Below are 26,787 nucleotides of genomic sequence, written 5' to 3'. Positions count from 1 at the left end.
TTAGACTGCAAGGAGATCCAACTAGTCCATCCTAAAGGAAATCAGTCCTGAATATTCATTGGAAGGACAAATGCTGAAACTGGAACTCCAATACTTTGGCCACCTGATGCGAAGAACTGACTCATTTGAAAAGACCCTGATGCTGGGGAAGATTGAAGGCAGGAGGAGAAGGGGATGACAGCAGATGAGATGGTTGGATGGCATCACCGACTCAATGGACGTGAGTTTGAGTAAACTCCGGGAGTCGGCGATGGACAGGGAGGTCTGGCATGCTGCAGTCCACAGGCTCTCCAAGAGCCGGACACGACTGAACGACTGAACTGAACTGAGAGTTGGAATTATCTAAGATGGTTAGGGTCTGTGTCCTCAGGTGTGACGTATTTGAGCTGTTTTGTGTTGCTCTCCAGGATGAGTGCTCTCTGAACTGTTCATGGATTTCTGTCCCAGGCATGAAGTCTCTGAACTATTTTGGGAGTCTTTTCTCGAGAGGCTTGGTCTCTGAGCTGTTCATGGATCCGCATATGAGAGTAGTCTTAAGAGGAAGGCTGGATGGACCCCACTCTGAAGGGTCTTAGAAGTAGACCTGTGATATCACATTTGCTGCGATTTCTACCATGCCTCCCTACACAGATAAAAGTTTGTGGCCCCATCCTCAGGGAGGGCAAGTCATGTGCAGTACACAGCAGCCTGCAGTAACAATACTGATAAGAACAGTACTTCCTGACATGACTACCACCCTTGATAGGGGCCCTGTGAAAACACTGTGTACACACACTCACTCAGACAATCTGCCCAACCCACGACAAAGAGGCCACCATTTGCAGATGGGAGCCCAAGGCCCAGTGCAGAGAGAAGGTCGCGGCTCATGAGGACAGGAGGAACTGGATGCAGGCTTGGGCTCCTTGGAGGAGGCAGGGAAGACTCAGCAGAACCCTGGCCAGGTAGTGGGGGAGGGAGGCGTTGGTACAGGGCCCCAAGGACCCCGTGACTGTCTCACTGTCAGGATATGTCTCTGTGTCTCCCCTTCACACACCCAGCTTCTTACCTGATGTATGGAATGTAATCTGCACATTCCCTGGGGACATGGTGGTGGAAAATACAGAGGTGAGCCTCCAAGCAGGTGGGGAGAAACCTCACATTCACCAATTTGCATGAGGCTCCACCACAAATGCAGAGATCCATGCCTCTCTTTCCCCCATTCAAGCACTCCTTGGCACTGAGGTCAGCAGGAGGGCAGACAGGGCTGGACAGGTTGTGAGGGACCCTGTGTACAGCATGAGCCTCCCCATGACTGGAACATCTCCATGTCTTGATCAGGGCATAGAACCCTGATGTGTGCCAAGGGAGCATGATTAAGACCCAGGCCATGGGCAACTGAGTCATTTTCTAGAAACAGTCCCTGGTGGGGGGGTGAGGGGCGGGGGCAGGGGGAGCAGTTTCTTTTCTCCTCTAGAGATAGGTACATCATCCAGTAGCAGGGCTGGGGGCCCACATGTGGGTGCTAATTGGGGATCCTTTGCTGCCAGAAATAGTCTCTCTGTCCCTGTCCAATGTTCCATCTTTGTCTTTCTGCCTGCCATCTCTGTGCCTGTTACATCCTCCCTCTTTGCCTTTATGAGACTGACCGTGACCTCACTCATACCGAGAGGGTCCTTCCTCTGTCTCTCCTGAGGGTATCATCAATTGACACGGTTGTTCACTGGGAGCAGTAGGGGGGATTCCCCTTGAGTGTAGGGGATTCCAGGAAAGGCATGTTCAGCTGCAGAGGGTCTGTGGTTTTCCTGGGATGAATCTAGAGCTCCTCAACAAGCATTGGGTGATCTGGGCCTCTGAATGAACCCTGGAGGCTTCTCTGGTAAGAACCCCCCTGTGGCTCAAGTCAAAGTCCCCGCTATGGCCAGAAGGCCCTAGGGGACCGGCCCCTCATCACTGCTCTCATTGGATCTCCTGGCTCTCCCTCCATCATGCTGTGACAGTCACATAGCCCTCCTCATTCTTTTTATACACACTACACTGAGTTCCACTCCCGTTTTTCCACTGGCCTTAACTCTGTCTGGGATACTTTTCTCCCAGATAGGCATCTCCTCTAGGCTTTTGCTCAAATCTCACAATCTTAGAAGGAACTTCCCTGGTCACTTTTTCTAGATATCATCCCCTCTCTCTCTTTCACTATCCTGGTTTAATGTTAACCACAGCAGTTATGAACACCTGATAAATTACTTATCTTTGGGGGCTGTATGACCCCAACACAATGTAAGTTTCATGAAGCCAAAGTTGATTTTCTCTTTCCTAACACACATAGCTGTGCTTGACAGAAAATGTGGAGAGGATGAATGAATGTCGGAATGAAAAAGCAAATTTAAACTTGTTGAGACAGGCATACCTAAACAGGCTGAAGATTCTGCTAGGGACATATTCAGGGATGACAAGGTGGTGACAAAGCCATGGTCTTTATCTCACCTACACGGTGTCCTTGGGTCCCCTCGGAGTTGACCCCTTTCCTAACAGAATGGAAAGTCCTGTTGTCCTTCTCACATATTACTCGCAGTCAACGACAGAGGCCTTCCCCACTCCAGACCTTCAGATCCCAGTCTGAAGTTTTCTCTCCCCTGCCCGCTGGGGGACTGTGGCTGGCTTTCCCCATTGAGACCTATTCTGTATTAAACAGGAAAGCACAAACAAGCACAATGCCCAGCACAGAGAAAATGCTTTCAATGCTTTCTGTTACGATAGTGGCCACTACAGAGAAGTAATCTTCAATCTATGAAGACATTTTTCTGAGGCCAAGATTGCAGCAATCGGCGGGGTTTTCATCCTAACTTTGCCTTTCCACCCTTGATCATCTGCTAATTGTCCACCAGCATCCATATCGGCTGTTCCCCAGTCTCACCACCAAGTGGCGGGCGAGATGAAACTGTTCTGCCCTGGGATGTACCACAAAGGGGTAGCGGAAAGACCACCCACTCTGGAAGGTACCATTCGACGGGGCGTATGACAACAAAGAGTACTTTTACACCGCGTCAGGCATCGACCAGAGTTCCTAGCGGAGGCATTCGTGGCATCACTGGGTCCATCCCCATTCGCTCCATTCCGTCTTCCCGCTGCATTTGAGTCCGAGTGGACACCGCTATTAAGCCTCAACTGTCTTCGTCTCGTTTCCAATGCGACCCCTTCGTTTCTACATGGCTACATCCGAGGGGGGACGGCTACGGAGCGAGATGGGCTGCCAGTTCTGGGTATAGCATCACGGAAGCGTTCTGGGCATTGATTGGTCACTGCGTGATCGCCGGAATTAGCTCTTCCAGGGCGCGAATAGGCGCCGGAAGTCCCGCGACTTCCGCCCTGTTTAGTCTCCTGCCCAGTTCCAATTGGCTGGCTGGCTGTTACAGGCATTGGGACCGCAGAGCCAAAGCTGAGGGCGAGAGGCCTGTTGCCCTGTGCGGCTTTTTAGAGAATACAATTGTTCTGCGAGTTTTTTTGCTTTTCCGGAAGGGGTCGAATAGCTACCCTGGTTAGTGGCTAGGTTTGGCGCAGTCGCTGGCTGTGCACGGTGACGGCGTTTCAGTCTTGTTCAGCTCTCGCTCAGTCTGGATCGTGTGGCAGCGCACGGTTATTCGCAGAAATGCATGCAATTCATGTCCAGGGAGAGGTCTCTGAGTTTGCTGTCTCTCCCCGGAGGGTCACCTGTGTCAAGGAGCCTGGGCTTCTTTATCGCTACGTGTGACAACACAGGTGCTGTTCGGGTACATTTGATCTCCTTGAGCCTTTGGGCGGAGTTGTGCGTGGTGGGATATTTGATCTGAGTGGATTTCGGGAGCCATAGTACAGAGCCCCTAGGATGCATGTCCCTGTATTCCGGGGTGTGCATTTTTGGAGCTTTCTGGCATTTCAGTCCCTGGGTGTGAGATCTCTGTGTAGGCGTGTGCACCTGAGATTGTGAGCGCTCTGAGATTTTGATTCTGGGCCCTAAGTTGTGATGTCTCTGAGCTGCTTTAAGGATGGGTTTGTGTGAAGATGTAAACTATCAGCTGCTTGGGGATCTGTGCACAGGGTGCAGGGTTTTCATTTGTCTGGGGACTTTATCTAAAGGTTATATGATGTTCTTTTTTTTTTTTTTAATTAATTTTATTTTATTTTTAAACTTTACATAATTGTATTAGTTTTGCCAAATATCAAAATGAATCCACCACAGGTATACATGTGTTCCCCATCCTGAACCCTCCTCCCTCCTCCCTCCCCATACCATCCCTCTGGGTCGTCCCAGTGCACTAGCCCCAAGCATCCAGTATCGTGCATTGAACCTGGACTGGCATCTCTTGAGTTATTAAAAGTTCTGTCTTTCTGTTTAGGGTTTTTGTATTAGATTGGTAAGTGTCGAGTGGTTTGGGAGTGATTCTCCATGATGTGCAGTATCTGTGCAGTTTTCATTTCTTTCTGTTGAAGACTTCGGTCTGTTTGGAGGGTCTTTGTCACAGTGTGTATGGTTATGGTCTCAGTTGTGTTTGAGGGTCTGAGACGAGTTATGTGCTCTCTGTGCAGAGATTCAGTGAGCTCTTTTTGGTGTCTCTGGGTATCTATCTGAGCTGCTTGGAGTCTTTGTGTCAGAAATAAAACCTCTTATGTTCTTGGCTGTGAGGTCTCTGTCCAGGAACTGAGGGTTTGGAAGCTGGCAGACATGATTCCGAGGCCTTGAAACTCACATGCTGACTGTGTGTTGTTGAGCGTATCAGTTGTCTCCTGGAATCTCCGTATGTATCATATTAATACAGTGGGGCCAGTATGCATCTTGCAGGGTACCTGTGCGTGTTAGCATTGTGTGCAAAGGGCCTGGCTTCAGACTATCCTTCAGCAAATGTTTTCTGAGCACCTGCCATATACCTGAGCACTATTGGAGGAGTTTGGGACAGGACAGAACTGACCAAGTCTTTTACTGCCCACCTTTCAGAGACTTGGTGGTCAGTAAATAAATCAAGGGTGGCAGGTGCTGTGAAGAAAGATAATGCTAGATCAGGGGAAAGGGTATATGTAGGTATGAGGTTATTATTTTATTCAAGGTAATGAGGGAAAGTCTCCCTGAAAGATGGCAAGTAAGCAGAGATCTGGAGGAAGTGAGGGAGCAGGCCATGGGGTTATCTAAGGGAAGAGCATTCCAGGCAGAAGGAACAATAAATGCAACTGTCCTGGCATGGAAATCTACTTGGTGTGGTCCTGAATGTCAAGCAGTCCTGTGATGCACTAGGTTTGGCATGTAGCACGCATTGAGAGGGGTCTGGTTGCTGCTGTCTCTGTTTCGCCCACAATTTGTGATCATCCGCATTTCACAGATGAAGGACTGTAGGCTCCAACATGTGGCCTGTACCGTCTCTCCTACCTATCCCTGAAATTAGGAGTGAAGCCTTCTGGTCCATCATGAGAGAGAGAGAGAGAGTTTGAGTGTCCTAGCTGCAGGGATGTCATGCTGAATGTCAGCCAAGCAGCGGAGATCTGTTATAATGTGGGAATTAAAACACCTCGTACCATTGGTACTCTTGATGGGGGGCAGGACCTAAGAAGAAAAAGGAACTGGGTCAAAGGACAGAGGCAGGAAGGGAAGTTGGAGGACAATGAGGGAAAAAAAAGAAAAAAAAACACGGCTGGCTTCATCACATTGCTTGGGTTTGGCCCAGTTCACGTTGATTGGCTGACTGTATTAGGACATATTCACCTTTTCCTGTCCCTACCCTTTCTTTCCCTTCCCTTTTTTGTGCCTGAGCAAGTCAGTCCTAAAGCCATTAGGTGTTGCCAGGCAAGGCATGTGTATGTGTAAAGGGGCATCCCTGCCTGAAGAGTCAGAGCCCAAGGTGGAAAGAAGGATATCCCTGGGGGTTGGGTGGGAAGGAGGCTAACTGCTTCATGGATTCAAGCTTGAGTGAGGTGTGGAAGTCAAGGGCCAGGGATGGTTCTGCATAGATTGTGAGGAGGACCTTTTTGTGGAGGAAGGATCACTTACATGCACTGGCATTCATCAACTCGGCAAATACATAAGAATGCTGAGAGCCACGTCTGTCAATTTTGGAAAAGGGAATTTCCAATATGGAAAGGAAGTAAACTAGAACAAATTGTGAGGAATTCTACTGGAACTAAAGGTCTCCGTGCAAACTTCTTGTATTCGATAGGTGTGCATATGTGGCTAGACTGATCTATAACTATAGATGTGTGTCTACATGTTTGTGTGTGTGATTGTGTACACACATGTATTCCCAAGTTACTGGAAACAGCAACATTCCAATGGCACTAATTACACCAGTCCCCAGATCCTAGCTTCTGAACACCTTTCTCCACTCAATGATGGGTTCCCAGGCTGAGGAAGGAAAGGATAAATGAGCCTGGTTCACCTTGTCATGTCAGTAATAAGGGAAAGTTCAAGAGTGATGGGGAGATGTCAGAGGGCCACAGAATATAGCTTAAGGGCTCTCCCGCCAGAAACATGCAGGACTCTCTTATTTTTTCCACCTTTTTTGAGGTATTATTGACATATAACCTGTAAGTTTAAGATGCCAATGTGATGGTTTGGTACACACATATCTGGCAAAACGATTACCATGGCAGAGTTGGCACTCTATCCCCTCACATAATCCTTTTTAAAAAACGTTGAGGAAATAACATCTCAGAGCTACCCTCTTAGCTTTCACTGTATTACACAGTTTTGTTAATGATACTCACCATGCTATACATTGGATCCACGTAACTTATTCATCTCATACCTGTAAGTTTGTACCCTGTATTCAACATTTTCCCCAGGACCCGAAAACCACCATTCTAAACTCTTATTTCTGTAAGTTTGACTTTTTTAGATTCTGCATATACGTGAGAACATACAATATATGTCTTTCTCTCTTTCACCTTTTTCACTTAGCATAAAGCCTTTGAAGTCCATTCATATTGCAAAAGGCAGAATTTTCTTCTTTCTGACTGAATAATATTCCATTGTATATATTGCCACATTTCCTCTTTTAAAATTAGTTTATTTTAATTGGAGGGTAATTACAATATTGTGATGTTTTTGTCATACATCAACATGAATCGGCCATAGGGATTCACGTGTCCCCCCATCCTGAACCCCCCTCCCACCTCCCTCCCTACCCTATCCTTCAGGGTTGTCCCAGAGTCCCAGCTTTGGGTGCCCTGCATCATGCATGGAACTTAACACTGGTCATCTATTTTCATATGGTGATGTACATGTTCCAATGCTATTCTCTCAAATCATCCCACCCACTCCTCCCACTGAGTCCGAGTCTGTTCTTTACATCTATGTCTCCTTTGCTGCCCTGCACGTAGGGTCATTGGTACCGTCTTTCTAAATTCCATATATATGCGTTAATATACAGTATTTCTCTTTCTCTTTCTGACTTACTTCACTCTGTATAACAGGCTCCAGGTTCATCCACCTCTGTAGAACTGACTCAAGTGTGTTCCTTTTTATACTTGAGTAATATTCCATTGTATATGTACCACAACTTCCTTATCCGTTCGTCTGCCACTGGACATCCAGGTTGCTTCCATGTCCTAGCTATTGTAAACAGTGCTGCAGTGAACGTTGGGGTACATGTGTCTGTTTCACTTCTGGTTTCCTCGGGGTGTCTGCCCAGCAGTGGGATTGCTGGGTCACATGGCAGTTCTAGTCCCAGTTTTTAAAGGAATCCCACACTGTTCTCCGCAGTGGCTATAGCAGTTTGCATTCCCATCAACTGAGTGAGAGCGTTCCCCTTCCTCCACACCCTATCCAGCATTTGTTGTTTGTAGACTTTTTGATGGTGGCTGTTCTGACCGGTGTCACCACGTTTTCTATATCCATTCACTCTTCATAGACACCTGATTGGTTACAACTTTTGGTTGAAGGTGCAAAGTAAATTTCAGGTTAGTGTTAATCCTCCAACATTGTTTTTCAGAATCATTTGGCTCTTCTAGTTCATTTGCCTTACTACAGAAATTTTATCATCAATTAGTCTATATGTACAAAAAAGTCCTGCTGGAATTTCTGACTGGAATTGTATGAAACTGATGGATCTGTATGCGGACTACTGACATCCTAATTATATTGAATTTCTCAACCCGTGAACACATCGTTTGCCCCATTTTGTTAGGTCTTATTTAAGGAACCACGTTGCATTGCCTTTTCTGCCATTGTTTTATCAAGTCTAATTCTCGTATATCAAATTCTGAAAATCTGACTCTGATGAAGATATGAAAATATTAGGAGTCAGACTTTCATCAGTAATGCCTTATTTCTTGTGTAGTTTTAGCATTGCCCGTTTATTGTGTTTCTTATCTTTTCTGCTAATATTCGTGATTGTTTAATCCAAGGGTGATGGTATGGGTATTTTCTGGCGTAAATCGTGAGGAGATACTCAGCTGTGTTTTGGGAGGGAGAGTCTGAGGACAGGGGCACAGGGGAGAGAGAGCAGAGTAGGGGGTGGGGGAGGTGAAAGCGTGGGGGCAGGGACAGGGGGCTACTAGAACAAGCGGAAACAGAAGTGAAGAGACACAAGAAGAAGAGCTCCCCTCTGGACCGTGCTTAGCTCTCTGTACGTATACGCGTAATGAAGTCTTTGAGTACTCATAGCAACACTGTGCAGAGAAGGCAATGGCAACCCACTCCAGTACTCTTGCCTGGAGAATCCCAGGGACGGGGGAGCCTGGTGGGCTGCCGTCTCTGGGCTCGCACAGAGTCGGACACGACTGAAGCGACTTAGCAGCAGCAGCAGCAGCAACACTGTGAGGGAAGCATGTTTAGTGCTACCATCCCTTTCGGCAGCTGAGGAGCAGAGACACATAGATTTAATGGGTGAATGAATCTGCACAAAGTCACCTAGCTGGCAAGAGCTGAGTCAGATTGGTGCCCAGGCCAGAGAGAAACAGCCAGGTGTGTTATCTGACCCCCAATCTGGAATACAGTGCAGTGTCTGGTGTACTCTGGATCAAAAGGCAGATCAACCTCTCCATCCGCATGAAACATTACTATGGATCGGTATATAGATTGAACACAGTGTCTCCTAGGTGAATGAAAGACCATGAGGTGTCATGTCAACATGCACACATCACAGAGAACAGTTCCTGGTCCATACTGAGGTCTAAACAGTGTTTCCTCTGACCAACATTAGTGGAGCACCCTCATTATTATGGAAAGTAGCATAACTATAGTGATAAACAGATAGAACCACAGATACAATATCATGAAGACATTACCTCCCCCATCTCGTAATTTTCTTAAATGTAGAGAAAAAAACCTGGAAGGCAATAGACAATTACTAAGTTTTTTCCTCTTAAGTGTGACATTCTAGATAATTTCCAAATAACATTTTATTAGTATTTTAACGTGTTGTATCTTCATTGTTACATAGGCAGTTTTTCTATTATAATTGAAAAATGGACTTTCTGAAGACTCGTTCTCCTCAGGTATCTTGAGGTTTCAGCATAAAAAAGTTGTGTGGGTATCCCTGCCAGGTGAAAACCCAATCGGCACACTGAAGTCAGAAGTAATATCTTTGGTACAGTAGGTAGGGGGCTGTGGGGAGTAGAGAGTTCCTGATGGAAGGCTGGCTAAGCCTGCAAGCATTGTGAAAAAGATCACTGATGCTATAGGCCCAAACCAAACAATAGCTCACAGGTCCCAAGGAAGACACTGGTGTTCTATGCACGGAAATGTCTGTGTTAGGACTTTCAGACCTTTGCTCTTTTGGCTCCCATGATGCAGTGGGGCAGCTTGCGGTGCTTATAACACAGACCTGCTTTGACCCAGGCTGTGGATGAGAGTCACAGCCTCCCCTGCAGCACCACCCCCTTTGTGGGCGGTCTGGAGCCTTTCTTATGATGTCTGGGAATCGACAGATTCCGAAGAGAAAGGACAAAGAAGATACATAGCGCAGGGGGTACAGCCACCCACCCTGTGCATGTGGTGCTAGAGATGGGCTAGAGATGCAGGTGCAGCTTGTTACAGGAACCCGTTGGGGATGAGTGGAGTTGGATTCAGTGACTCAAGGAAGAAATGTGGAAGTGAATGTAAAGGGAGAAAACACATTGAGGGGTAAACAGCTCCAACTCCCAATTCTGTACCAGGGTAGGTTGCTCCATTACTGTTGTGAGAAGGCTGCCTGGTCTGAGCTCTGGGAGGGAGTGATGAGCGTTCTAAGGACCCGCCATCAACCCTAAGCAGGGGGCGCTGAGAGTGTGAAGACATTGAGTCTCAGCCTTTACCACTGACAGACACAGAAAGCTCCTGTGTCTTAGCCCTGCTGAGAGTGGGGCTGTGGCACCTTAAGGAAGCTCAAAGGTAGGGTGGTGGTGGTGGTTCAGTCACTCAGTCGTGTCCAACTATTAACGAGCCCATGGACTGCAGCATGCCAGGCTCCTCTGTCCTACACTATCTCCCTGAGTTTGAACAAAGTAATGTCCATTGTGTTGGCGATGCTATCTAACCATCTCACCCTCTGTCTCCTCCTTTCTCCTCCTGCCTTCGATCTTTTCCAGCATTAGGGTGTTTTCCAATGAGTCAGCTATTTGCATCAGGTGGCCAAAGTTTTGCAGCTTCAGCATCAGTCCTTCCAGTGAGTATTCAGAGTTCATTTCCTTTAGGATTGGCCGGGTTCTCTTTACTGTCCAAGGGATTCTAAAGGGTCATCTCTCTAGCACCACAATTGGAAAGCATCACTCAGTCTTCTTAATGATGCAACTCACACATCGGTACACGACTATGGGAAAAACCATAGTTTTGACTCTGCAGACCTGTGTCACCAAAGTGATGTCTCTGCTTTTTAATATGCTGTCTAGGTTCGTCATGGGCTTCCCTGGGGGCTCAGTGGTAGATAATCTGTCTGCAATGCAGGGGAATTAGGACACCTAGGTTCAATTCCTGGGTCGAGAAGGTTCCCTGGAGGAGGGCATGGCAACCCACTCCAATATCCTCGCCTGGAGAATCCCCTGGACAGAGGAGCCTGGCGGGCCTTGGTCCATGGGGTCGTAAAGAGTACACCGAGAGACATCACCTCCCAAACAGAATCTCTGGCCAATGGGCTGTCTCTCTAGCTTTACTCATCTCAAGTAAAATCTGTTCCCTAGCCTCAGAAGCCACGTGAGATGATGAAGGAAACTTGAGGCAGCAATTTGGTTCGAGATCTGTATTCGTTTGGGCCAAGTGATTGCAGGGAATGAAATGGGGTAGGGTGATGAAGAAAATGAGATGATGAATTTATTGCCCCGGCCACCTCCCTGCCTCCCAGGTAGCCGACTTCAGTAGGGCTGGCTGGTGTCAATGCCTTGTGTGTAGGCTCACTTGTAACAACATCCTGTGTGTGGTATGAGCAACTTGGTGGGCAAATCAGACAGCATGGCCAAATATTCCTTTCTCAGAGTGGATGAGAAGAGAGAAAAGAGTGATGAACCATGGGCTAGTTGGGAGTCACTTTCTAAAATCTCAGTATTTCTTCACAAGGTGTTTGTGTGAATTCTTTTGTTTATCTGAGAATTGGCTTTCGGGGTGAGGAAATATCATCGTGAGAGACTCCTTGTGACATGTGAAAAGAGGTTGGGAGTGAATTGGATTAAGGTCATTTTCCAAGTGTTTCACACCAAGTGTTTATTTAAGGGCACAGCAGTGGCCTAAAGGAACTGAACTAAGTGGTTGAAATACAGGTTTCAGTTACTGAAATGTGAAGAGACTCTTTCTGGGATGTGTGGTCATCCTAGGCTGTGGTCACAGGCAACTCATAAACTCATAGGATTTGAACCGTGTCTTCCTAACATCTTTTGCTTTCTGCCCTGGAATGTGGTGGAGGCCTCAGTTCCGGTGACTAAAGTTCCTAGGTAACAGTTCTCTGAGAAAAGTAGCTCTCTAGAAAACAGCAGTGCCTGGGAAGCTGATCTAAAGTTTTAACATAGCCTGTGATGTAATTTTTGTTAGCTTCACTCAAGATATGATCATTCAAAGGATATAGAGAGATGCACCTGCTTCTGTATCTACCATTGGATTTTTCAAATGAACATACAGTAAGCTTGGCCCAGTTTTCTTTCTTCTTATTTATTTATTCATTGTTGACTGCACTGCGTCTTTGTTGCTGCACGAGGGCTTTCTCTAGTTGTGGAGAAGGAGCACTACTCTCTAGTGGCGGTGCATGCGCTTCTCATCTCAGAGACTTCTCTTGTTGCAGAGCATGGACTCTAGGCTCGGGGGCTTCCGTAGTCGAAGCAGGTGGGTTCAGTGGTTGTGACACACAGTCTTAGTTGCCCTGCGGCACGTGGAGTCTTCCTGGACTAGGGACCGAACGCCTGCCCCGTTGCATTGGCAGGGGGCTTCTGTTTTATTTTTTTAATCATCAATTCATTTAATTGGAGAATAATTACTATACGATACTGTGATGGGTTTTGCCATATATCAACACGAATCGGCCACAGGTATACGTGTGTCCTCCCCTCCTGAACCCCCATCCCACCTCCCTCCCCACCCTATCCCTCTGGGTTATCCCGGAGCACCGGCTTTGGGTGCCCTGCTTCATGCATCAAACTTGCACTGGTCATCTGTTTTACACATGGTAATGTATATGTTACACTGCTATTCTCTCAAATCATCCCACCCTCACCTTCTTTTGCCGAGTTGAAAAATGTGTTCTGTACATCTCTGTCTCCTTTGCTTCCCTGCATGTAGAATCGTTGCTACCTTCTTTCTAAATTCCATATATAGGCATTAATATAAGTATTTGTCTTTCTCCTTCTGACTTACTTCTCTCTGTATAACAGGCGCCAGGTTCATCCACCTCATTAGCACTGATTCAAATGTGTTCCTTTTTATAGCTGAGTAATGTTCCATTGTGTGTATGTACCACAACTTCCTTATCCATTCATCTGCCATTGGACATCTAGGTTCCTTCCCTGTCCTAGCTATTGTAAATAGTGCTGCTGTGAACATTGGGGTACATGTGTCTGTTTCACTTCTGGTTTCCTCAGGGTGGTATGCCCAGCAGTGGGATTGCTGGGTCGTGTGGCAGTTCCATTCCCAGTTTTTTAAGGAATCTCCACTCTGTTCTCCTCTCCACAGTGGCTGTACCACTTTACATTCCCACCAACGGTGGAAGAAGGTTCCCTTTTCTCCACACCATCTCCAGCATTTATTGTTTGTAGACTTTTTGATGATGGCCATTCTGACCTGTGTGAAATGATACCTCACTGTGGTTTTGATTTGCAGTTTTCTAATAATGAGTGGTGTTGAGCATCTCTTCATGTGTTTGGTAGCCATCTGTATGTCTTTGGAGAAATGTCTGTTCAGGTCTCCTGTCCACTTTTTATGGGGTTGTTAATTTTTCTGGTATTGAGCCGCATGAGCTGCTTGTATATTTTGGAGATTCATTCTTTGACAGTTGTTTCATTTGCTATTATTTCCTCCCGTTCTGAGGGCTGTCTTTTCACCTTGCTTATAGTTTCCTTCATTGTGCAAAAGCATTGAAGTTAAATTTGGTCCCTTTTGTTTATTTGTGTTTTTATTTCCATTACACTGGGAGATGGGTCATAGAGGATCTTGCTGTGATTTATGTCAGAGAGTCTTCTGCCTATGGTTTCCTCTTAAGAGTTTTATAGTTTTTGGTCTTACATTTAGGTCTGTAATGCATTTTGAGTTTATTTTTCTGTATGGTGTTAGAAAGTATTCCAGTTTCTTTCTTTTACCCATAGTTGAGCATTTTCCCCAGCATCATGTGTTGAAGAGACTTTGTTTATGCCATTGTGTATTTGTGCCTCCTTTGTCAAAGATAATGTGTGCATAGGTGTGTGGATTTACCTCTGGATTCTCTATTTTCTTCCATTGATCTATACTTCTGTCTTTGTGCCAGTACCATACTGTCTTGATGACTGTAGCTTTGTAGTATAGTCTGAAGTCAGGAAGGTTGATTCCTCCAGTTCCATTCTTCTTTCTCAAGATTGTTTTGGGTATTTGGAATCTTTAGTGTTTCCATACAAAGTGTGAAATTATTTGTTCTAGTTCTGTGAAAAAATACCTTTGCTAGTTTGATCAGGATTGTGATGAATCTATAGATTGCTTTGGGTAGTAGAGTCATTTTCACTGTACTGATTCTTCCAATCCAAGACTGTGGTACATTTCTCCATCCATTTGTGTCATCTTTGATTTTTTTCATCAGTTTTTTTTAATAGGTCTCTGTATACAGGTCTTTTGTTTATTTATATAAATTTATTCCTAAGTATTTTATTCTTTTCATTGCAATGGTGAATGGGACTGTTTCCTTAATTACTCTTTCTGATTTTTCCTTATTAGTTTATAGGAATGCAAGGGGTTTCTGTGTATTAATTTTATATGGCAGGCACATTCTTAACGACCGGACCACCAGGGAATTCCTGGCCTGCTTGTCTTTGGGTGTGCAGCTCTCTGAGCTGTGACACACGGAGAGATTCCAGTGATCACCACCACGACCAGGACACAGGCCATGTCCATCACCCTAAAAATGCCCAGGTGCTGCCCCTTCTGGTTTCCCCTCCCACACCCCAACCCCTGGCACAAGGATCTGTCCTCCTTCACTACATTTTGTCCTCTGCAATTTTAAAATTCCTTACGTATTCTGAATTCAAGACCTTTCTCAGATCTGTGCTTCACAAACATCTTTCCCCTAATAACAAATAGCTTCCCTTTTCATTACAGGAGACATGAGTGATGACATGTACTTTTCCTCCCCACGCTCAGAGCCCAATGTTTTGTAGCCAGCAAGTGCCTGTGAGATTCTTCAGAAGTGAAAATAAATTCTGCTGTCTGTCAGCCTGTGCTCTCAGATAGCCCCCAGAGCTATATTTCTGCAGAAACCCACGAGTCTTCTGCAGACAGAGGCACTTGAGAACAGGTATATTTATTGGAGTCTGAACTGGTCATCTAATCAAAGAGCTTCAGAGCTCAACCCATTTTGCAGGACTTGTCTCCCAGCTCCAAGGGAACTTTTCTTCTTGAAACTCAGAGGCATGAATTTAGTCAGTGTGGGCACGTTAAGCAGGGCTAACATGGCATTTCAAGGTTGTTCATCCTTTACCAGGTATCAGACCACATTCAATATATTTCTTTCTGTCACCTTAGTTACTCCTCCTTCAAAGACCCATCATTTTGGAAGATTTCAATCCTAATTGATGAGGTGAGAAAGCAGAGGACAGGGAAGTTAGGGGGATTACTCGGAGTCACATAGGCTGCCAGAGGAAAAGTGACCCACGAACCTTGGCATCCTCCATTCAGAGCCCCCAGTCTTTATTTCTTCAGTAAATTTGCCATGCGTGTGTGCATGCTGTCACATCAGCCATGTCCAACTCTTTGTGACCACATGACTGTAGCCCACCAGGCTCCTCTGTCCATGGGATTTTCCAGGCAAGACTACTGGAGTGGGTTGCCATGCCCTCCTCCAGGGGATCTTCCCGACCCAGGAGTCCAACCCACGCCTCCTGCAGCTCCAGCATTGCAGGAGGATGCTTTACCACTGAGCCACTGGGGAGGCCCAAATTTCACATATGATATTATATTTGATTCAGGTGCACAACAGAATGATTCCATATTTTTAAACATTATGAAATGAATTGCTATGATAAGTTTGGTTACCATGTGTTACCACAGACATTTCTTACAAGATTATTGACTATATTTCCTGTATGTACATTCCATTCCCATGCCTTATTTTATAACTGGAATCCTAATCCCTTCCCTGTTTTACACATCACCCTACTCCCTCCTCCTCTGGTAACCACCAGTTTGTTCTCTGTGTCTCTGAATCTATTTCTGTCTTGTTTCCCGTGTTCTCTTATTTTATTTCTGAGGTTCCACATGTAAATAAAACTGTGTGGTATTTGTCTTTCTCTGTGTGCCTAGTTTTACTTGGCATAACACCCTCTAGGTCCATCCATGTTGTTAACAATGACAAGATTTCATTCTTTTTTAATTTCTGAGTAATATTCCACTGTGAATGTGTGTGTGTGTGTCTGTGTGTGTGTGTGTGTGTGTGTACCATTTCTTCCTTTTTGACTCATCTATCGATGGGCACTTAAGTTCCTTTCATATCTTGGCTCCCCTTGGCTGTAAATAACGCTTCAGTGAACAGAGGTGCGCATATATGTTTTGTGACTAATGTTTCTTCTATTCTTAAGAAAAATACCAAGAAGTGGAACTGCTGGATCATATGGTAGTTCTTGTTTTCAGTTTTTGAGGAAACCCTCATTGTCTCCATAGTGGCTGCACCGATATACATTTCCACCAACACCTCACAAGGGTTTCCTTTTCTCTACAACTTCCCCAACATTTCTTACTTGTTGTCTTTTTAATAACAGCTACTTGACAAGTGTGAGGAAGTACTTCACTGTGGTCGTGATTTTCTAATCCCTGAGGAGGAGATGTTGAGCATCTTTTCATATGTCCATTAGCCATCTGTATCTCTTCTTTGCAGAAATGTCTATTCAGTGCTTTGCCCCATTTTAAAATCGGGTTTTGGGTGTTTTTCCCAATACATTCTATGAGTCCTTTAGCTATTTTGGATATCTACCTGTTTTCCGATGTATATCACTTCCTCATATCTTCTCCCACTCAGCAGGTTGCCTTTTTCTTTTCTTGACGGTTTCCCTTGCTGTGTAAAAGCTTTTTAGTTTGATGAACTCCCATTGTTTATTTTTGCTTTTGTTGCTCTTGCCTGAGGAGACATGTCAAAAAAACTATTGCTAAGACCTATGTCAAAGAGCGTACTGCCTACGTCTTCTTCTAGGAGCTTTATGGTTTAAGGTCTAACAATTTCGTCTTTAATCTTCTGTGGTTGTGGTTTATTTTTGAATGTTGTGAAGAAAGGGGTCCAGGTTTCCATAACCATTTATTGAAGAGACAGCATTTTCTGTGATGGATGTTCTTGGCTCCTTTGTCATAGACTAATAGGCCATATGAGCGCAGGTTTATTTCTGACACAGCATCCCCAATTGTACCCTCCGTAAAGGCTGGGTTGAAGTAAGAAGACCCGGTGACTTCAGTGTCCATCCACAGCTGGTGGCACACCAAGTCTGGATAAGGTATGCCACTGTTGCTAGCCACAGTGCACTGGGGCAGGGATGGTCATCCCCGCTTGACACAAGTTCCCCAGGGTGGGATGTGATGGGCTCACTCCAGCAGCCAACCCTGGTTGATCCTGCCATCCACAGTCCCTCATTTAAGCCAATCATGAAGGTTTTCACTGTATATGTTACATCCCCTCCATGCCATGCCAGGCTGGCTGTTGAGACGGAGAGGTGAGGAGGAATTGCGTGGCCAGTCTCTGCGCTTGAGAGTTGAGTCATTGAGCAGAGAGGAGATCTGACACCCTTAGATGTGCTGGCGAGTGCATCACTGATCCCCTGTGAGGCTGCGTTGCTAGGAGACGAGAAGACTGACAAGGATCAGAGTAGATAAGTGGCCGTGGCGGGGGAGGGGACAGGGTATTCTGGGTCTTTGCTGTGCCAGTCCCAACTGCAGAATTACCCACAGTCTGCATGAGGGCACCCGGAGGATGAATAGGTGGTTGTAAATGAAGATATCAGCTGTGCCACCCCCTCCCCACCTCAAAGTCTGTATCCCCAACCTGCCCTTTGGGTGTGGTGATCTGGAGGTCACTTCTGACCAGCATACTCTCCCCAGTTACAGACTAGGAGCCAGAATCCTGTGTTGTGAGAGATGTCCAGCACGTCAAATTCTAGGCCAGAGACCAAGCCATAGGAACCAACAGGCCAGAGAACACTGGTTGGGAGTTGGGTTAAAGGCAGTGGCCAAATAACAAATCTGAATGTACCTGTAGCAAGCAACGATATTGAACCATTCATTTAAAGACCTTCCCACAGAGGGAAGTCCTGGGCCTCCTGGTTTCACCAGTGAAATCTATCAAAGGTTTAAAGAAGAAATAGCACCCATCCTTCACAGATTCTTCCTGAATAGACAGGAGGGAGGAGGGAACATTTCCTAATTCATCCTATAAGCACAGTATTACCCCAGTACCAAAGCCAGATTGCCATCAACAGAAAACTACAGACCCATATCTTTCATGAATAGCGATGCATACACCCTCAACACAGTACCTGCAAACCAAATCGAGAAACATTTTGCAAAGGGCTGTGCGAGATCTTTCCCAGGATTGCAGTATTGGACCAACACTCAACTTCAGTTACGGGAAACAGCGTATTGATGTAATGAAGGACGGAAACCACCTGCCATCTTGACAGACAAAGAAAAAGCATTTGACACAGTTCAAGACCCGTTCAGGACAAATAAGTAAATAACTAAATCAATAAACATGGTCAACCATCTCGGGATAGACGGGATCGTCGTTGCCATGTGAAGAACATCCGTGAGAAACATCCGGCTCTCGTCACGTCACATCTAGTAGAGTCTGAGTGAATGCTTGCCTCTTGAGATCCAGACCAGGACAGGAGGTCTGCTTCAACCACCTCTATTCCACACTGACTGAAGGGTCTAGCCTGTGCACCGTGCAAAAGAAGAAATGAAATCATGGAGAAATGAGAAATGAAACCCATGTCCACACAAATACTCGTCCTTACATGTCTTTCACAGCAGCACTGTCTGTAATCTCCAAATAGTGGAGCAGCCTAAAGGTCTGTCAGCTGGAGAGTGGTAATCAGAGTATTCTTAGCCATTCAGTGGAAGAGCACAGATGGATGAAAAGTGATGAACTTCTGCTTTCTGCTGCCTCTTGGGTGAGACTCCAAAGCACTGTATTAAGTGAAAGAACCCAGACACAAAAGGCCACTTCCTGCAGGAGTCCATTGATGTGAAATGCCCACCAAGGGCAAATCTACACAGAGAGAAATTAGATGATAGGATGCTTGGGCCTGCAGGTCCTTTTGGGGATCAACTGCTGATGGGTACACGGACGCTTTTTGTGATGCTGGCAGTGTTCCACAAGTGCACTGTGGTGGTGGCTGCACCACTGTGTGAAGTTATTAAAGACACTGCACTGGATGCATTGAATGGCTGTGATTTGTGGTGTGTAACTGTACCTCAGTAAAGCAGTTTAGGAAGGTAATGCAGATGTCCGAGTCAGACGTGGGAAAAGATATGCCATTGCTTTTGTAACAACGAGGAGTGCCCTGCTCCTTCCACGTTCTGGATCCGGCTAACCCCACATGTACTAGATGCTCCCTCCAGAGACAGTCGCTGTGCACGTCAGGACGGAATCCCCAGTGATCACACGTCTAGTGTGTCTCTGTGTTTATGCACAGGCGCCCATTGTGTGACCACAAGTCAGTGGCTCTAGACAGGCTCCTAGAACCCACCCTGCATCTGAAATTCTACTTTGTTGTTTTCCCATCCTTCTCAAATCACATGGACCCAGCCTCCATTTCCCAGATTCAGTCACAGATCTCAGCCCTTAGCTCCAAACTCTGGTCACAGGAATACCTGTTAACCTGGTGCGAGGGCCCCTTCCTGACCTCAGCAACGCAGGAGGGATGCTCAGCAGAGCAGTAACCAAGACAACGGATCTCCATCCATCCTCCTTCTGCTGCCATGACTGAGGTGCATTCCCTCCCCATCCATCTATCTGCCTGAGTGTCTGGTAAGGAAGGGGACTTGGGGGCATAACACACCACTGAGTCATTGAAATTGTTCTAAATATTGCTGTGAGTAAATATGTCAAAATACCACTCAGAAGGGAAGACACAATATTTTTTTAAAAATTTGCTTTAGTAGCAAACATGGCTCTTCAGTTCAGGATTCTATTTAAAACCAGGACAGGTGAAGCATCATGCGATTGTGCTTCTCAACCTAAATTATGCATCAATTCTCCCCTGGAGAGGCTTTAGAAGAGCTGATGCTGGCAGGACATCCACAGAGGGTCTAAAGTAGTATGTCTGGAATGTGGCCCTGGCGTGAGCATTATCTGAAAAAGTTCTCTTATGAAAGCCCAGCTTGCAGCTGTGGAAACTGAACCCTTTCTTACTGGAGGAAATTGAAGATCAAAAATTTGCGACTCCTCTCTACAGCGAAAGCATGTTTTCATCATGACCCGCTATACTTGACAGCTATCTTAGGCTGAGGAAAGGGACAACTTGCCCAAATTAATACTGGTTTGAAAACTGACCTTGTGCTTGCTCTGCTGCGTGTTCCTGAATCCAAAGTTTTACAGTTGAAACCCTGCTGTTGTTAGTGAAACTCAGTACGTTTTAGTTCTTGTCAGGATCCCTTGTGCCTAGTTAGTTGAATACATTTCTAAAACACTGTGGAGATAATGTCATTCGACAGATCAGAATAGTACATCAAAGATTAAAGATGGCTGAGAATTGTAGCTGCTGATGTTGATGTACGAGGATCTGCTGTCAGCGTATCTGCTGCCTGCGCTCAGTTGCCGTTTTAAACTGTTTCCTGTGTTATCAAATTAACTCCTGTGCTCGGATGAAGACCAAATCCGAACGGGATGCTTATTGGGAAAAATACAGTTAAGCAATCCCTTGTTTGGTGCACACCCATGAAGACCCACCTCCCTAAACGTTCCTTAGGGATCTCTTCCGGATATCCTTTGGCACATTCCCCAGCGATGGGCTTGCACTGCTGTGTCCTGACTCATCGTCTTGTTAAAGACAGGGCTTTCAACCTCTCAGGTGCATTACAGCGCCCGGGTTCTCTCGGAGATCCAAAAGAGGGTGAAGGCCCGAGCTCAGGACACCTTCAGAGCGTGTCTGCAGGAACAGGGCCTCTCAGAGGAACCCATCCCCACCTGTGGCAACAGGAAGATCTCATGTCAGCCTTTTCCAGAGCAGCTCCAGGGGAGTCATGGCACAGTGAAGATCACAGCCAGCAGCATGCCCGGGATTGTGGTTTAAGGAACTGGGTGGATGGCAGTGCCCATCCATGAGACAGGAAACGTTGGCCTGGGGCTACTCGCAGGCCTGCAGGGCTTATGGGACAACTGAGTGCAGATGCCCCATACATCTCGGCCTGTGGGGAACCTGGGGCCCAGGTGAGACGTTCTAGGTAGATTTAGTTATAGGAAATTCAACAGCATACAGGGGATCCTGATGAAAAGAAGTCAGATGAGTAAAAGCTCTGGGGGGTGACATGGTCACCCAAGAATCATGTATGGAGTGGAAGAGCACAGGGCAGAGGTTGGAAACCAGAGCAAAACAAAGCCCAAGATTTAGGAGGGGATCAAAGTAAATGGACAGATAAGGAGATTTAGAAGTAATGGCCTGAGAAGTATGGGGAAAGCCAGGGTGGGCTGCTGTCACAGACTCTGACCAAGGAAAAGTGGTTTTGAAAACGGAATGTGTCTGTGGCCAATACAGCACTGGGTACTATGGTTGGCCCACGGAGCTCTTGGGAGACGTTAGCAAGGGGATGTTGTGTGGATGGGCACATGGCGGAGGAATCGAGAGGTAACCGGATAAGGATGGTCCTGGTGTTTATACTTTCAAGAAGCATGGCTTGAAAGGAACCAAAGACGCACGGTATTGGAAGTAGCGGGCTGTGTGCTCGCAGGGTGTGCTCTCCTCTCCTGGCTCCACCTGGTGATGCTGACCTGCACCGCCTGTGGGTGGGGGTGGTCAAACTTGCATTTTTGTCTCCCTCCTCTTGCTGTGGGCCCGGTCCTCCCTGGCTGACTGAGCCTCAGCCACCCTTCTGGCATGTGCAGACCCCTCTGAATCTGGGTCTGATCGTCCAGCCCATCCCTGGGCAGGGACGTCCACTCCTCATTCTCAGCCGCAAGGTCCCCTAGCCCATTGCCTGCTTAGGCTTCGTCTGGATTCAGCCCCTTTCCACATTTCTCCCTTGGGTGATGCAGAGCCCTCCCTTGGATCTCACCTGCACCGCAGCAGGAACCAAGATCAGCTCCAGAAAATGAAATTCCTAAACTGCAGCCACCCTTCTGCCCAAAGTCTCCGTTGGGTCATTGTACAGTGTGCCCCCTGTGAGTCCCAAGTGTGATTGGGGTGGAACCCTCCTTTCCCTGGTTTTCCTCTTCATTTCTTGTCACACCTCTCTTGTCTGAGCTCTCTCACCTCTGCCTGCCACTGCCTCTGTGGGCCGTTCCCCCGCTGTGACTGGGACGCTCTTTTCTTTGGCTTGTCTTTCATTTGACCCAAGACTTCCCAAACAATATCCAGGTGTAGAATGTGTACCTTGTCGAGTACATCTAGGAGACGCTGTTGTCACATAAGCCCCACGCCCCTGAACTATTAAAAAAAACAGAGGGATAAAGAACGCACGAGTCAAATATGCCAAAGGTGCCTGAGATGTTGGCTAAGATGAGCACTGAAGAGTGTCTGTGGGATCAGGAAGTATGGATATTAATGATGGCCATGACGAGGCCAGTTACAGTGGAGTGACTGGGACAAAAGCTCCACGGAAGTGGGCTGAGGAGAGAATATCTCAGCAGAATTTGAAGCAGTTTTGCTTTGAAGCGCAACCGGTAATGTGCCAGTAGCTGCAGAATAGGGTGGTGGAAGACGGTGGGTTTCCCCCTGTGCTGTGGAATGCTCCGATGTAGAGGGAGCAGGTGCTGGTTCAGGAGAGAGGAATGATAACTGCAGGTGCAAAGTCCCTGAGAAGGTGCAAGGCATGGGATCCCGGGCAGAGGTGAGGGGCTGGGTGCAGTCAGGAGCAGGCCTGGAGAGGGGCAGCAGAGTGCCAGGGCAGAAACATGCAGATCAGGACTGGGAAACTTGAGAAATTCCACGGGGTTGCTTCGGTATTCTCCACGAATTATTAGTGGGTGGAGCTGGTGGTCATTAGCATGGAGGAAGGTTACTAGTGTGTAGTCTAGGAGTGTAGCTAGGTGACCGCAAGGAGCCCAAGAGTTGTGTTTGTCAGGGAGAGGTGTGTTTGCGGCGGACAGCTTCCAGCCCTGGCTCAGCCTATCCAGGAGGGCCTGGCGCATGCTGGCAAAGGACGCGTGGTCGGTGAACTGGACATCTCCGGGAGGTTGTGGTATCAGTGCACTGGCACTAGTGCGAAGGAGCTGGAGGACAGGACGTCATGTTGAGGGTGATGACAGGGAGGAAGGCTGGAAACAGGACAGCATGAGGGGCGCGGTCTTTCCTGATGCCCGGGGCAGGACCGTGGGCAGAGCGATGCTCCGGTGGGGAGGAAGGGAACATCGCTAAGGACGGAGAGTCTCCGGGGTGACCGGGTGAGCCTCGTGGGCACTGAGGACGGATCAGAAGAGTGAGGCCTGAGAGAACAGTGAGTGTACCACGGGAGGAACGCGTTCACAGGCCGGGGGTGGGAGGGAGGAGAATGGACAGGGCACTTGTAACGTCTCCGCACGTGGAGGGCTTCGGCAGTGGGCGACAGGACCCGGAAGTCACCGGTCAGGTTCAGTGGAGAGTTCGAAACGCGGTCTCCGAGAAGACTCCCAGCCGACCAGGGCCAGGAGACTGGCACGGGCCTCACTGGGTGGCGGCGCGCAGACCCAGAGCCAGCCAATCGGAGTGCAGCCCTGCCCACCAAGCTCAGGATCTTCCCGGACACCCTGACTTCCAGCCCCTGTTGCTATGGTCCCGCGGACGGTCGCTGTCCAGGGATGGTTTGGCCGGATCCCGTCCAGAGATTCCGTTCCTTTCTCTGGGCCTTACGGGCATCCCCCTTAACTTTGGCATCCACGTTGTCCAGTCCTCTGCACGAAAACCCAGCAGAAACTATGACTTTTCTTCTGGGTTTGCGGCGTTTTGGTTTCTGTGGCCTGCAGGTGGCAGTGTTGCTCCACAGTGTCGCCGGGCCGGTTTTTCCTGCGCTGTCGCGCTTTAATAAAATGACAGGGAGCCTTTTCCCACAAGCAGCGGCTGGTTTTGTCTTGTTTTCCTCCGCTTGTGCCGGTTGGCTGATTCAAACTGCATCTGAGCCTTCAGAGAGCCCGTTGTGAGAACTTTCACCGGACCCACTGACACTTAAAATTACAATAAAATAATATAAGCTGACATACTGAATGGTAGTGGAGGGAGTGTTCACCCTTGTCTTACTTCGGATCTTTGAGGAATTCCTGTATGTTTAAAGAGAACTTTATTATGACAGTGAGTTTTGACTTCAAAATCATTACGTGAAGTGGAAGTGAAAGTGGCTCAGACGTGTCTGATTCTTTAAGACCCCTTGGAATGTAGCCTGCCAGGCTCCTCTGCCCATGGGATTCTCCAGGCAAGAATAATGGAGTGGGTTGCCATTTCCTTCTCCAGAGGATCTTCCCAACCCAGCGACTGAATCTGGCTATCCTGCACTGCAGGCTGACTCCTTACCATCTGAGCTACCTACAATAATAACATAACATGCACAAGTGCCCAGCTAAGATCCTGCTGGGTAATTGATGCTGGACACCACCCAAGAAGCAAATGCTACTACTGCCCTCACTTTATGCCTTTGGGACCTGTGGCACACAGAGGAAGAGTCAGCTCTCCAGGTTCTCAGGGTTCTTCAGAGATGTCCCTATGTTCAGGTCTCAAGGCTGTCACATTGTAGCTTGCACACTGGTTTGCAGGATACATTCCCCTCCCCAGTGGAAGAGTGAAAGAAAATGCTCACTGGGATCGAAGGTAAAACAGCCTGCAATGCTGCCAAAGACAGACTGCAGGCGGAGAAGGGGATGACAGAGGACAAGATGGTTGGATGGCATCACTGACTCAATGGACAGGAGTCTGAGCAAGCTCCAGGAGATGGTGGACAGGGAAGCCTCCTGACATGCTGCATGCAGTTATGGGGTCGCAAAGAGTCTGACACGGCCGACGGACTGAAAACCAACAATAACATATTTATTACAATGAGACACTAAATGAAAGGGGGTGGAGAGGGAAACTACATAGAAAACGACTCATCCATTCTATCAAGATTATGACATGATAACACATTTATAATGCAAAGCCCCTGGAAGTAATCACCTGTTACAGAGTACAAGTTGCTCAGCTCACTGCAAGGTGGGTCCGGAAGGGACTTTAATCCAGAGTCGACTGACAGAGAAGAGGGCAGGGTAGTGACCCAAAATAACCATCTTGTTGGGGCCAGGTCGGACAGGACCCAGACATCACGGATCAAGTCCTTCAGTGGAGAGTTCCAAGCAGTTTCCGGGAGAAATCTCCCAGCAGACAGAGGCTGCGAGACTGGCACTGACCTCACTACTCCCCGGGGCAGGCCCAGAACCAGCCCTCAGCAACCCCGGATATTCCTGGACCTCCTGACTTCTTGCCCGCCTCGCTGTGGTTCTGTGGGCGGGTCGAGCGGAACTCGCGCGGTCCAGGGGCGGTTGGCCCGGGCCCCTTCGAAAGGTTCCCTTTCTTTCTCTGGTCCTCAGGGGCATCCCCCATAAGTCCTCTGCCCGAAAACCGAGCGGGAAGGATCGATTTTCTTCCGGGCTTGCTGGCAGTTTGGTTTCTGTGGTCTGCAGGGGGCAGTGTTGCTCCGCGGAGCTGCTTGCCCGTTTCTCCCCCGCCCGTCCGGTTTGAAAAAAGGTCTCAAAGCCTTTTGTGGTAATCAGCGGCGGATTTTCTTTCTGTGCTTGTGCCGGTTGGCTGGCTCGAAGTGCTGAGGCAAATGCTGAGACACACATTAACCAAACTGACAAGTTAACAACAGAGAGAAAATGTTAAGCAGGTCAAGGGAAAAGTAGCAAGTAACATCGGAGGGAATCCTAATAAGATGAGGAGCTGATTTCTCAGCAGAAACTCTGCAGGCCAGAAGGGCGTGGCATGATGTATTTAAAGTGGTGAAAGGGAAAAACCTACAAACAAAAATACTCTACCAAGCAAGGCTCTTCTTTCAGATTCAACAGAGTAATCAAAACACAGGCAAAGGCTCAGAATTCAACAGTACCACACCAGCTTTACAACAAAGACTAAGGTAACATCTCTAGGCAAGAACAAAAAGAAAGACCAATGGAACACAATAGGAAACCCAGAAATAGACCCATGCACCTGTGGGGCACCTCATCTATTCCCAAGGAGGTAAGAATGTACAATGGAGAAAAGACAGCATCTTCAGTAAGTGGTGGTGTGAAAATTAGACAGTAACATGTAAAAGAATGAAATTAGAATACTTCCTAACACAAAAGGGGGGGGGGACTCAAAATCAATTAAAGACCAAATGTAAGGCCAGATAGTATAAAATTCTTAGAGGAAGACATAGGAAAGGCTCAGAGAAATTAGTCTCCTGTGGTACTGTGTAAAAGAGTCAGACTCGACTAAGCGACTGAACTGAACTGAACTTGCTGTGTAAAATACTGTAAGTATAATTAGGTCCCATTTCTTTATTTTTATTTTATTTCCATTAATGGAAAGAGAATATTGCTAAATTTTTTGTTAGAGTGTTCTGCCCATGTGTTCCTCTAAGAGTTTATAGTATCTGGCCTTACATTTGGTCTTTAATTGATTTTGAGTCCCCCCCCCCCTTTTGTGTTAGGAAGTATTCTAATTTCATTCTTTTACATGTTACTGTCTAATTTTCACAGCACCACTTACTGAAGATGCTGTCTTTTCTCCATTGTACATTCTTACCTCCTTGGGTATAGATGAGGTGCCCCACAGATGCATGGGTCTATCTCTGGGTTTCCTATTGTGTTCCATTGGTCTTTCTTTTTGTTCTTGCCTAGAGATGTTACCTTAGTCTTTGTTGTAAAGCTGGTGTGGTACTGTTGAATTCTGAGCCTTTGCCTGTGTTTTGATTACTCTGTTGAATCTGAAACAAGAGCCTTGCTTGATAGAGTATTTTTGATTGTAGGTTTTTCCCTTTCACCACTTTAAATACATCATGCCACGCCCTTCTGGCCTGCAGAGTTTCTGCTGAGA

General features: G+C 47.1%; 1 long non-coding RNA gene across 1 annotated transcript; it reads left to right on the top strand.

Annotated features, from left to right (window-relative positions):
- Positions 1-8,507: 8,507 nt before the first annotated feature.
- LOC139182073 (uncharacterized) lies at positions 8,508-18,988 on the top strand. The gene is made up of 2 exons (XR_011565637.1): positions 8,508-17,052; positions 17,654-18,988. It is a non-coding gene; the product is annotated as an uncharacterized lncRNA (long non-coding RNA).
- The last annotated feature ends 7,799 nt before the right edge of the window (positions 18,989-26,787 follow it).

This window comes from Bos indicus, unplaced genomic scaffold, assembly GCF_029378745.1.
Source record: "Bos indicus isolate NIAB-ARS_2022 breed Sahiwal x Tharparkar unplaced genomic scaffold, NIAB-ARS_B.indTharparkar_mat_pri_1.0 scaffold_72, whole genome shotgun sequence".
Lineage (NCBI taxonomy): Eukaryota > Metazoa > Chordata > Mammalia > Artiodactyla > Bovidae > Bos > Bos indicus.
Note: the sequence above shows the minus strand (reverse complement) of the source record. Positions and strands in the feature narration are given on the sequence as shown.